Source organism: Salmo salar, chromosome ssa17, assembly GCF_905237065.1.
Source record: "Salmo salar chromosome ssa17, Ssal_v3.1, whole genome shotgun sequence".
Taxonomy (NCBI): domain Eukaryota; kingdom Metazoa; phylum Chordata; class Actinopteri; order Salmoniformes; family Salmonidae; genus Salmo; species Salmo salar.
The window spans coordinates 83240648-83254768 of record NC_059458.1 but is presented as its reverse complement, the minus strand read 5'-3'; the positions used below and the strand labels follow the sequence as shown (position 1 = coordinate 83254768).

At 37.4% G+C, this 14121-nt stretch overlaps 1 protein-coding gene across 1 annotated transcript in view; it reads left to right on the top strand.

The window, feature by feature from the left end:
* wnt5b (wingless-type MMTV integration site family, member 5b) overlaps nucleotides 1-14121 on the top strand; it is a 206642-nt gene that overhangs the window by 179880 nt on the left and 12641 nt on the right. The window lies entirely within an intron of this gene.

Sequence of the window (14121 nt, the reverse complement as noted above, 5' to 3'; positions counted from 1 at the left end):
GTTGTTGTTATTAGTCTCTGTTCATGGTGTGAACTACATATATGTTGTTATTAGTCTCTGTTCATGGTGTGAACTACATATATGTTGTTATTAGTCTCTGTTCATGGTGTGAACTACATATATGTTGTTATTAGTCTCTGTTCATGGTGTGAACTACATATATGTTGTTATTAGTCTCTGTTCATGGTGTGAACTACATATATGTTGTTATTAGTCTCTGTTCATGGTGTGAACTACATATATGTTGTTATTAGTCTCTGTTCATGGTGTGAACTACATATATGTTGTTGTATTAGTCTCTGTTCATGGTGTGAACTACATATATGTTGTTGTTATTAGTCTCTGTTCATGGTGTGAACTACATATATGTTGTTATTAGTCTCTGTTCATGGTGTGAACTACATATATGTTGTTATTAGTCTCTGTTCATGGTGTGAACTACATATATGTTGTTATTATGTCTCTGTTCATGGTGTGAACTACATATATGTTGTTGTTATTAGTCTCTGTTCATGGTGTGAACTACATATATGTTGTTATTAGTCTCTGTTCATGGTGTGAACTACATATATGTTGTTATTAGTCTCTGTTCATGGTGTGAACTACATATATGTTGTTATTAGTCTCTGTTCATGGTGTGAACTACATATATGTTGTTATTAGTCTCTGTTCATGGTGTGAACTACATATATGTTGTTATTAGTCTCTGTTCATGGTGTGAACTACATATATGTTGTTTATTAGTCTCTGTTCATGGTGTGAACTACATATATGTTGTTATTAGTCTCTGTTCATGGTGTGAACTACATATATGTTGTTATTAGTCTCTGTTCATGGTGTGAACTACATATATGTTGTTATTAGTCTCTGTTCATGGTGTGAACTACATATATGTTGTTATTAGTCTCTGTTCATGGTGTGAACTACATATATGTTGTTATTAGTCTCTGTTCATGGTGTGAACTACATATATGTTGTTATTAGTCTCTGTTCATGGTGTGAACTACATATATGTTGTTATTAGTCTCTGTTCATGGTGTGAACTACATATATGTTGTTATTAGTCTCTGTTCATGGTGTGAACTACATATATGTTGTTATTAGTCTCTGTTCATGGTGTGAACTACATATATGTTGTTATTAGTCTCTGTTCATGGTGTGAACTACATATATGTTGTTATTAGTCTCTGTTCATGGTGTGAACTACATATATGTTGTTATTAGTCTCTGTTCATGGTGTGAACTACATATATGTTGTTGATTAGTCTCTGTTCATGGTGTGAACTACATATATGTTGTTGATTAGTCTCTGTTCATGGTGTGAACTACATATATGTTGTTATTAGTCTCTGTTCATGGTGTGAACTACATATATGTTGTTATTAGTCTCTGTTCATGGTGTGAACTACATATATGTTGTTATTAGTCTCTGTTCATGGTGTGAACTACATATATGTTGTTATTAGTCTCTGTTCATGGTGTGAACTACATATATGTTGTTATTAGTCTCTGTTCATGGTGTGAACTACATATATGTTGTTATTAGTCTCTGTTCATGGTGTGAACTACATATATGTTGTTATTAGTCTCTGTTCATGGTGTGAACTACATATATGTTGTTATTAGTCTCTGTTCATGGTGTGAACTACATATATGTTGTTATTAGTCTCTGTTCATGGTGTGAACTACATATATGTTGTTATTAGTCTCTGTTCATGGTGTGAACTACATATATGTTGTTATTAGTCTCTGTTCATGGTGTGAACTACATATATGTTGTTATTAGTCTCTGTTCATGGTGTGAACTACATATATGTTGTTATTATTAGTCTCTGTTCATGGTGTGAACTACATATATGTTGTTATTAGTCTCTGTTCATGGTGTGAACTACATATATGTTGTTATTAGTCTCTGTTCATGGTGTGAACTACATATATGTTGTTATTAGTCTCTGTTCATGGTGTGAACTACATATATGTTGTTATTAGTCTCTGTTCATGGTGTGAACTACATATATGTTGTTATTAGTCTCTGTTCATGGTGTGAACTACATATATGTTGTTATTAGTCTCTGTTCATGGTGTGAACTACATATATGTTGTTATTAGTCTCTGTTCATGGTGTGAACTACATATATGTTGTTATTAGTCTCTGTTCATGGTGTGAACTACATATATGTTGTTATTAGTCTCTGTTCATGGTGTGAACTACATATATGTTGTTATTAGTCTCTGTTCATGGTGTGAACTACATATATGTTGTTATTAGTCTCTGTTCATGGTGTGAACTACATATATGTTGTTATTAGTCTCTGTTCATGGTGTGAACTACATATATGTTGTTATTAGTCTCTGTTCATGGTGTGAACTACATATATGTTGTTATTAGTCTCTGTTCATGGTGTGAACTACATATATGTTGTTATTAGTCTCTGTTCATGGTGTGAACTACATATATGTTGTTATTAGTCTCTGTTCATGGTGTGAACTACATATATGTTGTTATTAGTCTCTGTTCATGGTGTGAACTACATATATGTTGTTATTAGTCTCTGTTCATGGTGTGAACTACATATATGTTGTTATTAGTCTCTGTTCATGGTGTGAACTACATATATGTTGTTATTAGTCTCTGTTCATGGTGTGAACTACATATATGTTGTTATTAGTCTCTGTTCATGGTGTGAACTACATATATGTTGTTATTAGTCTCTGTTCATGGTGTGAACTACATATATGTTGTTATTAGTCTCTGTTCATGGTGTGAACTACATATATGTTGTTATTAGTCTCTGTTCATGGTGTGAACTACATATATGTTGTTATTAGTCTCTGTTCATGGTGTGAACTACATATATGTTGTTATTAGTCTCTGTTCATGGTGTGAACTACATATATGTTGTTATTAGTCTCTGTTCATGGTGTGAACTACATATATGTTGTTATTAGTCTCTGTTCATGGTGTGAACTACATATATGTTGTTATTAGTCTCTGTTCATGGTGTGAACTACATATATGTTGTTGATTAGTCTCTGTTCATGGTGTGAACTACATATATGTTGTTATTAGTCTCTGTTCATGGTGTGAACTACATATATGTTGTTATTAGTCTCTGTTCATGGTGTGAACTACATATATGTTGTTATTAGTCTCTGTTCATGGTGTGAACTACATATATGTTGTTATTAGTCTCTGTTCATGGTGTGAACTACATATATGTTGTTATTAGTCTCTGTTCATGGTGTGAACTACATATATGTTGTTATTAGTCTCTGTTCATGGTGTGAACTACATATATGTTGTTATTAGTCTCTGTTCATGGTGTGAACTACATATATGTTGTTATTAGTCTCTGTTCATGGTGTGAACTACATATATGTTGTTATTAGTCTCTGTTCATGGTGTGAACTACATATATGTTGTTATTAGTCTCTGTTCATGGTGTGAACTACATATATGTTGTTATTAGTCTCTGTTCATGGTGTGAACTACATATATGTTGTTATTAGTCTCTGTTCATGGTGTGAACTACATATATGTTGTTATTAGTCTCTGTTCATGGTGTGAACTACATATATGTTGTTGTTATTAGTCTCTGTTCATGGTGTGAACTACATATATGTTGTTATTAGTCTCTGTTCATGGTGTGAACTACATATATGTTGTTATTAGTCTCTGTTCATGGTGTGAACTACATATATGTTGTTATTAGTCTCTGTTCATGGTGTGAACTACATATATGTTGTTATTAGTCTCTGTTCATGGTGTGAACTACATATATGTTGTTGATTAGTCTCTGTTCATGGTGTGAACTACATATATGTTGTTATTAGTCTCTGTTCATGGTGTGAACTACATATATGTTGTTATTAGTCTCTGTTCATGGTGTGAACTACATATATGTTGTTATTAGTCTCTGTTCATGGTGTGAACTACATATATGTTGTTATTAGTCTCTGTTCATGGTGTGAACTACATATATGTTGTTATTAGTCTCTGTTCATGGTGTGAACTACATATATGTTGTTATTAGTCTCTGTTCATGGTGTGAACTACATATATGTTGTTATTAGTCTCTGTTCATGGTGTGAACTACATATATGTTGTTATTAGTCTCTGTTCATGGTGTGAACTACATATATGTTGTTTATTAGTCTCTGTTCATGGTGTGAACTACATATATGTTGTTATTAGTCTCTGTTCATGGTGTGAACTACATATATGTTGTTATTAGTCTCTGTTCATGGTGTGAACTACATATATGTTGTTATTAGTCTCTGTTCATGGTGTGAACTACATATATGTTGTTATTAGTCTCTGTTCATGGTGTGAACTACATATATGTTGTTATTAGTCTCTGTTCATGGTGTGAACTACATATATGTTGTTATTAGTCTCTGTTCATGGTGTGAACTACATATATGTTGTTATTAGTCTCTGTTCATGGTGTGAACTACATATATGTTGTTATTAGTCTCTGTTCATGGTGTGAACTACATATATGTTGTTATTAGTCTCTGTTCATGGTGTGAACTACATATATGTTGTTATTAGTCTCTGTTCATGGTGTGAACTACATATATGTTGTTGTTATTAGTCTCTGTTCATGGTGTGAACTACATATATGTTGTTATTAGTCTCTGTTCATGGTGTGAACTACATATATGTTGTTATTAGTCTCTGTTCATGGTGTGAACTACATATATGTTGTTATTAGTCTCTGTTCATGGTGTGAACTACATATATGTTGTTATTAGTCTCTGTTCATGGTGTGAACTACATATATGTTGTTATTAGTCTCTGTTCATGGTGTGAACTACATATATGTTGTTATTAGTCTCTGTTCATGGTGTGAACTACATATATGTTGTTATTAGTCTCTGTTCATGGTGTGAACTACATATATGTTGTTATTAGTCTCTGTTCATGGTGTGAACTACATATATGTTGTTATTAGTCTCTGTTCATGGTGTGAACTACATATATGTTGTTATTAGTCTCTGTTCATGGTGTGAACTACATATATGTTGTTATTAGTCTCTGTTCATGGTGTGAACTACATATATGTTGTTTTTATTAGTCTCTGTTCATGGTGTGAACTACATATATGTTGTTATTAGTCTCTGTTCATGGTGTGAACTACATATATGTTGTTATTAGTCTCTGTTCATGGTGTGAACTACATATATGTTGTTATTAGTCTCTGTTCATGGTGTGAACTACATATATGTTGTTATTAGTCTCTGTTCATGGTGTGAACTACATATATGTTGTTATTAGTCTCTGTTCATGGTGTGAACTACATATATGTTGTTTATTAGTCTCTGTTCATGGTGTGAACTACATATATGTTGTTATTAGTCTCTGTTCATGGTGTGAACTACATATATGTTGTTATTAGTCTCTGTTCATGGTGTGAACTACATATATGTTGTTGTTATTAGTCTCTGTTCATGGTGTGAACTACATATATGTTGTTATTAGTCTCTGTTCATGGTGTGAACTACATATATGTTGTTATTAGTCTCTGTTCATGGTGTGAACTACATATATGTTGTTATTAGTCTCTGTTCATGGTGTGAACTACATATATGTTGTTATTATTAGTCTCTGTTCATGGTGTGAACTACATATATGTTGTTGTTATTAGTCTCTGTTCATGGTGTGAACTACATATATGTTGTTATTAGTCTCTGTTCATGGTGTGAACTACATATATGTTGTTATTAGTCTCTGTTCATGGTGTGAACTACATATATGTTGTTGTTATTAGTCTCTGTTCATGGTGTGAACTACATATATGTTGTTATTAGTCTCTGTTCATGGTGTGAACTACATATATGTTGTTATTAGTCTCTGTTCATGGTGTGAACTACATATATGTTGTTATTAGTCTCTGTTCATGGTGTGAACTACATATATGTTGTTATTAGTCTCTGTTCATGGTGTGAACTACATATATGTTGTTTTATTAGTCTCTGTTCATGGTGTGAACTACATATATGTTGTTATTAGTCTCTGTTCATGGTGTGAACTACATATATGTTGTTATTAGTCTCTGTTCATGGTGTGAACTACATATATGTTGTTATTAGTCTCTGTTCATGGTGTGAACTACATATATGTTGTTATTAGTCTCTGTTCATGGTGTGAACTACATATATGTTGTTATTAGTCTCTGTTCATGGTGTGAACTACATATATGTTGTTATTAGTCTCTGTTCATGGTGTGAACTACATATATGTTGTTATTAGTCTCTGTTCATGGTGTGAACTACATATATGTTGTTATTAGTCTCTGTTCATGGTGTGAACTACATATATGTTGTTGTATTAGTCTCTGTTCATGGTGTGAACTACATATATGTTGTTATTAGTCTCTGTTCATGGTGTGAACTACATATATGTTGTTATTAGTCTCTGTTCATGGTGTGAACTACATATATGTTGTTGTTATTAGTCTCTGTTCATGGTGTGAACTACATATATGTTGTTATTAGTCTCTGTTCATGGTGTGAACTACATATATGTTGTTATTAGTCTCTGTTCATGGTGTGAACTACATATATGTTGTTATTAGTCTCTGTTCATGGTGTGAACTACATATATGTTGTTATTAGTCTCTGTTCATGGTGTGAACTACATATATGTTGTTGTTATTAGTCTCTGTTCATGGTGTGAACTACATATATGTTGTTATTAGTCTCTGTTCATGGTGTGAACTACATATATGTTGTTATTAGTCTCTGTTCATGGTGTGAACTACATATATGTTGTTATTAGTCTCTGTTCATGGTGTGAACTACATATATGTTGTTATTAGTCTCTGTTCATGGTGTGAACTACATATATGTTGTTATTAGTCTCTGTTCATGGTGTGAACTACATATATGTTGTTATTAGTCTCTGTTCATGGTGTGAACTACATATATGTTGTTATTAGTCTCTGTTCATGGTGTGAACTACATATATGTTGTTGTTATTAGTCTCTGTTCATGGTGTGAACTACATATATGTTGTTATTAGTCTCTGTTCATGGTGTGAACTACATATATGTTGTTATTAGTCTCTGTTCATGGTGTGAACTACATATATGTTGTTATTAGTCTCTGTTCATGGTGTGAACTACATATATGTTGTTATTAGTCTCTGTTCATGGTGTGAACTACATATATGTTGTTATTATTAGTCTCTGTTCATGGTGTGAACTACATATATGTTGTTATTAGTCTCTGTTCATGGTGTGAACTACATATATGTTGTTATTAGTCTCTGTTCATGGTGTGAACTACATATATGTTGTTGTTATTAGTCTCTGTTCATGGTGTGAACTACATATATGTTGTTATTAGTCTCTGTTCATGGTGTGAACTACATATATGTTGTTGATTAGTCTCTGTTCATGGTGTGAACTACATATATGTTGTTATTAGTCTCTGTTCATGGTGTGAACTACATATATGTTGTTATTAGTCTCTGTTCATGGTGTGAACTACATATATGTTGTTATTAGTCTCTGTTCATGGTGTGAACTACATATATGTTGTTATTAGTCTCTGTTCATGGTGTGAACTACATATATGTTGTTATTAGTCTCTGTTCATGGTGTGAACTACATATATGTTGTTATTAGTCTCTGTTCATGGTGTGAACTACATATATGTTGTTATTAGTCTCTGTTCATGGTGTGAACTACATATATGTTGTTATTAGTCTCTGTTCATGGTGTGAACTACATATATGTTGTTATTAGTCTCTGTTCATGGTGTGAACTACATATATGTTGTTATTAGTCTCTGTTCATGGTGTGAACTACATATATGTTGTTATTAGTCTCTGTTCATGGTGTGAACTACATATATGTTGTTATTAGTCTCTGTTCATGGTGTGAACTACATATATGTTGTTATTAGTCTCTGTTCATGGTGTGAACTACATATATGTTGTTATTAGTCTCTGTTCATGGTGTGAACTACATATATGTTGTTATTAGTCTCTGTTCATGGTGTGAACTACATATATGTTGTTATTAGTCTCTGTTCATGGTGTGAACTACATATATGTTGTTGTTATTAGTCTCTGTTCATGGTGTGAACTACATATATGTTGTTATTAGTCTCTGTTCATGGTGTGAACTACATATATGTTGTTATTAGTCTCTGTTCATGGTGTGAACTACATATATGTTGTTATTAGTCTCTGTTCATGGTGTGAACTACATATATGTTGTTATTAGTCTCTGTTCATGGTGTGAACTACATATATGTTGTTATTATTAGTCTCTGTTCATGGTGTGAACTACATATATGTTGTTATTAGTCTCTGTTCATGGTGTGAACTACATATATGTTGTTATTAGTCTCTGTTCATGGTGTGAACTACATATATGTTGTTATTAGTCTCTGTTCATGGTGTGAACTACATATATGTTGTTGTTATTAGTCTCTGTTCATGGTGTGAACTACATATATGTTGTTATTATTAGTCTCTGTTCATGGTGTGAACTACATATATGTTGTTATTATTAGTCTCTGTTCATGGTGTGAACTACATATATGTTGTTATTAGTCTCTGTTCATGGTGTGAACTACATATATGTTGTTATTAGTCTCTGTTCATGGTGTGAACTACATATATGTTGTTATTAGTCTCTGTTCATGGTGTGAACTACATATATGTTGTTATTAGTCTCTGTTCATGGTGTGAACTACATATATGTTGTTATTAGTCTCTGTTCATGGTGTGAACTACATATATGTTGTTATTAGTCTCTGTTCATGGTGTGAACTACATATATGTTGTTATTAGTCTCTGTTCATGGTGTGAACTACATATATGTTGTTATTATTAGTCTCTGTTCATGGTGTGAACTACAAAAACACCACCGTTCACAAGTTTGGGGTCACTTAGAAATGTCCTTGTTTTTGAAAGAAATGCACGCTTTTTGTCCATTTAAAATAACATCACATTGATCAGAAGTACAGTGTAGACATTGTTGATGTTGTAAATGACTATTGTTGCTGGAAACGGCTGATTTTTAATGGAATATCTACATAGGCGTACAGAGGCCCATTATCAGCAACCATCACTCCTGTGTTTCAATGGCTCGTTGTTTTAGCTAATCCAAGTTTATCATTTTAAAGGCTAATGGATCATTAGAAAACCCTTTTCAGTTATGTTAGCACACCTAAAAACTGTTTTGATTAAAGAAGCAATAAAACAGTCCTTCTTTAGACTAGTTGAGTATCTGGAGCATCAGCATTTGTGGGTTCGATTACAGGCTCAAAATGGCCAGAAACAAAGACCTTTCTTCTGAAACTCGTCAGTCTATTCTTGTTCTGAGAAAAGATGGCTATTCCATGTGAGAAATTGCCAAGAAACTGAAGATCTTGTACAACACTGTGTACTACTCCCTTCACAGAACAGCGCAAACTGGCTCTAACCAGAATAGAAAGAGGAGTGTGAGATCCCGGTGCACAACTGAGCAAGAGGACAAGTACATTAGAGTGTCTAGTTTGAGAATCAGACGCCTCACAAGTCATCAACTGGCAGTTTCATTAAATAGTACCCGCAAAACACTAGTCTCAACGTCAACAGTGAAGAAGCGACTCCGGGATGCTGGCCTTCTAGGCAGAGTTCCTCTGTCCAATGTATGTGTTCTTTTGCCCATCTTAATCTTAAAATTCTTATGGCTTTATCTTTGCATCTCTGCCTATAAGGCCAGCATCCCGGAGTCGCCTCTTCACTGTTGACGTTGAGACTGGTGTTCTTCAGGTGCAGTCGAAAGACCATCAAGCGCTATGATGAAACTGTCTCTCATGAGGACTGCCACAGGAAAGGAAGACCCAGAGTTACCTCTGCTGCAGAGGATAAGTTCATTGTAGTTACCAGCCTCAGAAATTGCAACCCAAATAAATGCTTCACAGAGTTCAAGTAACAGACACATCTCAACATCAACTGTTCAGAGGAGACTGCGTGAAACAGGCCTTCATGGTCGAATTGCTGCAAAGAAATCACTACTAAAGGACACCAAAAATAAGAAGAGACTTGTTTGGGCCAAGAAACACGAGCAATAGACATTAGACTGGTGGAAAACAGTAATTTGGTCGGATGAGTCCAAATTTGAGATTTTTGGTTCCAACCGCCGTTTGTGAGACACAGACTAGGTGAACGGATGATCTCCTCATGTGTGGTTCCCACCGTGAAGCATGGAGGAGGAGGTGTGATGTTGTGGGGGTGCTTTTCTAGTGACATTGTCTGTGATTTATTTAGAATTCAAGGCCCACTTAACCGGCATGGCTACCACAGGATTCTGCACCGATATGCCATCTATCTGGTTTGCGCTTAGTGGGACTATCATTTGTTTTTCAACAGGACAATAACCCAAAACACTCCTTCAGGCTGTGTAAGGGCTATTTGACCAAGAAGGAGAGTGATGGAGTGCTGCATCAGATGACCTGGCCTCCATAATCACCCAATCTCAACCCAATTGAGATGGTTTGGGATGAGTTGGACTGCAGAGTGAAGGAAAAGCAGCCAACAAGTGCTCAGCATATGTGGGAACTCCTTCAAGACTGTTGGAAAAGCATTCCAGGTGAAGCTGGTTGAGAGAATGCCAAGAGTGTGTGAAGCTGTCATCAAGGCAAAGGGTGGCTACTTTGAAGAATCTAAAATCAAAAATATGTTTTTGGTTTTTTGGTTACGACATGATTCCATATGTTATTTCATACTGTTGATGTATTCACTATTATTATACAATGTAAAAAATAATGAAAAATAAAGAAAAACCCTTGAATGAGTCGGTGTGTCCAAATTTTTGACTGGTACTGTATGTGTTGCCTACAGAACTATGTATTGTATATCCATCCAGGGGTCCACAAGGTTTGACTGACCGACACAAATGGAGGGAGAGGCAGAGAGAAAAGAAAGAGATAAAGAAACACTGTCTTTATTTGGACAGGAGGAGGGCCCAGAAACACAAGAGTAGCTCCTAGACAAGAAGGAAGCACTCTCAGTGCCTTTTACAACATCCCCATGGTTTGCTTAGAGAGAGAGAGAGAGAGAGAGAGAGAGAGAGAGAGAGAGAGAGAGAGAGAAAGAGAGAGAGAGAGAGATACATAGAGAGAGAGAGAGAGAGAGAGAGAGAGAGAGAGAGAGAGCGATACATAGAGAGAGAGAAAGAGAGAGAAAGAGAGAGAGAACTCCAAGGTTTGCTTAGCTTTGTAATTGTTGGTTTATTTTCGTGCAAGGTCAATATGTGAATGAGATCCTAGAGGAAACCCAAAGCTGGCTAAACTAACAAACTAAACTCCAGAGGACTGCTCTAAAACTCAGTCCCACATGGTACCCTTTTCCCACTCTCTCTGAGTGGACAAAACATTACAAACACCATCCTAATATTGGGTTGCACCCCCTTTTGCCTTCAGAACAGCCTCAATTCACGGACGGGGCATGGACTGTACAAGATGTCTAAAGTGTTCCACAGGGATGCTGGCCCATGTTGACTCCAATGCTTCCCACAGCTGTGTAAAGTTGTCTGGATGTCCTTTGGGTGGTGGACCGTTCTTGATACACACGGGGAAACTGTTGAGCGTGAAAAGCCCAGTAGCATTGCAGTTATTGACTCAAACCGGTGCGCCTGGCACCTACTACCATACCCCGTTCAAAGGCACTTCAATTTACCCTCTGAATGGCACATATATACAATCCATGGCTCAAAATATTTCTTTAGCCTTCATCTACACTGATTGAAGTGGATTTAACAAGTGACATCAATAAGGGATTTTTGATCAAGGCCATACGAGGTCAAAAGTAGTGCACTATATAGGGAATAGGGCTCTGGTCTAAAGTAGTGCACTATATAGGGAATAGGGCTCTCGTCTAAAGTAGTGCACTATATAGGGAATAGGGTGTCATTTGGGACGCAGTCTAAAACTCTACCATGACTGGATGTCTAAGGGGCAACACACGCACACACACACACACACACACACACACACACACACACACACACACACACACACACACACACACACACACACACACACACACACACACACACACACACACACACACACACAGTATGCTCCGGGCAATGTTTGTGTGAGTTGAAGTGGCTCCTCTGTAATTGCCAGGCAGGGTAGAGTAGGGGGTAGGGACAGGTAGGGTAGGGGGTAGGCTAAGGACGGGTAGGGTAGGGGAAGGGACGGGTAGGGTAGGCAGGTTGGGTAGAGGCCAGGTGGGGTAGGGTAGGGGAGAGGAACGGGTAGGGATTAGTGTAGGGGGTAGGGTAGGGACAGGTAGGGTAGGGTGTAGGGATGGGTAGGGGTTAGGGGTAGGGTAGGGGTTAGGGGTTAGGGCTGGGTTTGGGGGTAGGGACAGGTAGGGTGGCGGAAGGGGTAGGGACGGGTAGGGTAGGGCTGGGTTTGGGGGTAGGGACAGGTAGGGTAGGGGAAGGGGTAGTGTAGGGTTAGGGGTAGGGTTGGGGTTAGGACTGGGTTTGGGGGTAGGGACAGGTAGGTAGGGGTAGGGACGGGTAGGGTAGGGGGTGGGCTGGGTTTGGGGGTAGGGGTAGGGTAGGTACAGGTAGGGGTAGGGGTAGGGAAGGGTAGGAGGATAGAGTAGAGGGAAGGGTAGGGAGTAAATAATTTATTGGGAGCACCAAATGGCCTCTGCTCTGCTGCAGCCTGTAGAGTGTGTGTGTGTGTGTGTGTGTGTGTGTGTGTGTGTGTGTGTGTGTGTGTGTGTGTGTGTGTGTGTGTGTGTGTGTGTGTGTGTGTGTGTGTGTGTGTGTGTGTGTGTGTGTGTGTGTGTGTGTGCTGTCAGTGGGGCTAACACCCTTGGAGTCTGGTGGGGTCAAAAGGTCACCGAACATTCCTCAGAGGTAACGGGGCCACTCACCCCGACCCACTGCCCAAATCCACAGTTAGTTATAGAGACTGAACCACTGCCTGAATCCACAGCTAGTTATAGAGACTGAACCACTGCCTGAATCCACAGTTAGTTATAGAGACTGAACCACTGCCTGAATCCACAGTTAGTTATAGAGACTGAACCACTGCCTGAATCCACAGTTAGTTATAGAGACTGAACCACTGCCTGAATCCACAGTTAGTTATAGAGACTGAACCACTGCCTGAATCCACAATTAGCTATAGAGATTGAACCACTGCCCAAATCCACAGCTAGTTATAGAGACTGAACCACTGCCTGAATCCACAATTAGCTATAGAGATTGAACCACTGCCCAAATCCACAGTTAGTTATAGAGACTTAACCACTGCCTGTATCCACAGTTAGTTACAGAGACTTAACCACTGCCTGTATCCACAGTTAGTTATAGAGACTTAACCACTGCCTGTATCCACAGTTAGTTACAGAGACTGAACCACTGCCTGAATCCACAGTTAGTTACAGAGACTGAACCACTGCCTGAATCCACAGTTAGTTATAGAGACTTAACCACTGCCTGTATCCACAGTTAGTTACAGAGACTGAACCACTGCCTGAATCCACAGTTAGTTACAGAGACTGAACCACTGCCTGAATCCACAGTTAGTTATAGAGACTGAACCACTGCCTGAATCCACAGTTAGTTACAGAGACTGAACCACTGCCTGAATCCACAGTTAGTTATAGAGACTGAACCACTGCCTGAATCCACAGTTAGTTACAGAGACTGAACCACTGCCTGAATCCACAGTTAGTTATAGAGACTTAACCACTGCCTGAATCCACAGTTAGTTATAGAGACTTAACCACTGCCTGAATCCACAGTTAGTTATAGAGACTTAACCACTGCCTGTATCCACAGTTAGTTATAGAGACTGAACCACTGCCTGTATCCACAGTTAGTTATAGAGACTTAACCACTGCCTGTATCCACAGTTAGTTATAGAGACTTAACCACTGCCTGAATCCACCGTTAGTTATAGAGACTTAACCACTGCCTGAATCCACCGTTAGTTATAGAGACTGAACCACTGCCTGCCTGGTTTATACTGAACTTGACATTTCCAGGCCGATTTGATTTCTTATTCCTTTCATCTCCCTCTCTTTCTCCGCCCTCCGGAGTGACCTGAGGTTTTCAAAAGAACCGATGGAGGAGGAAGCACTGGTCT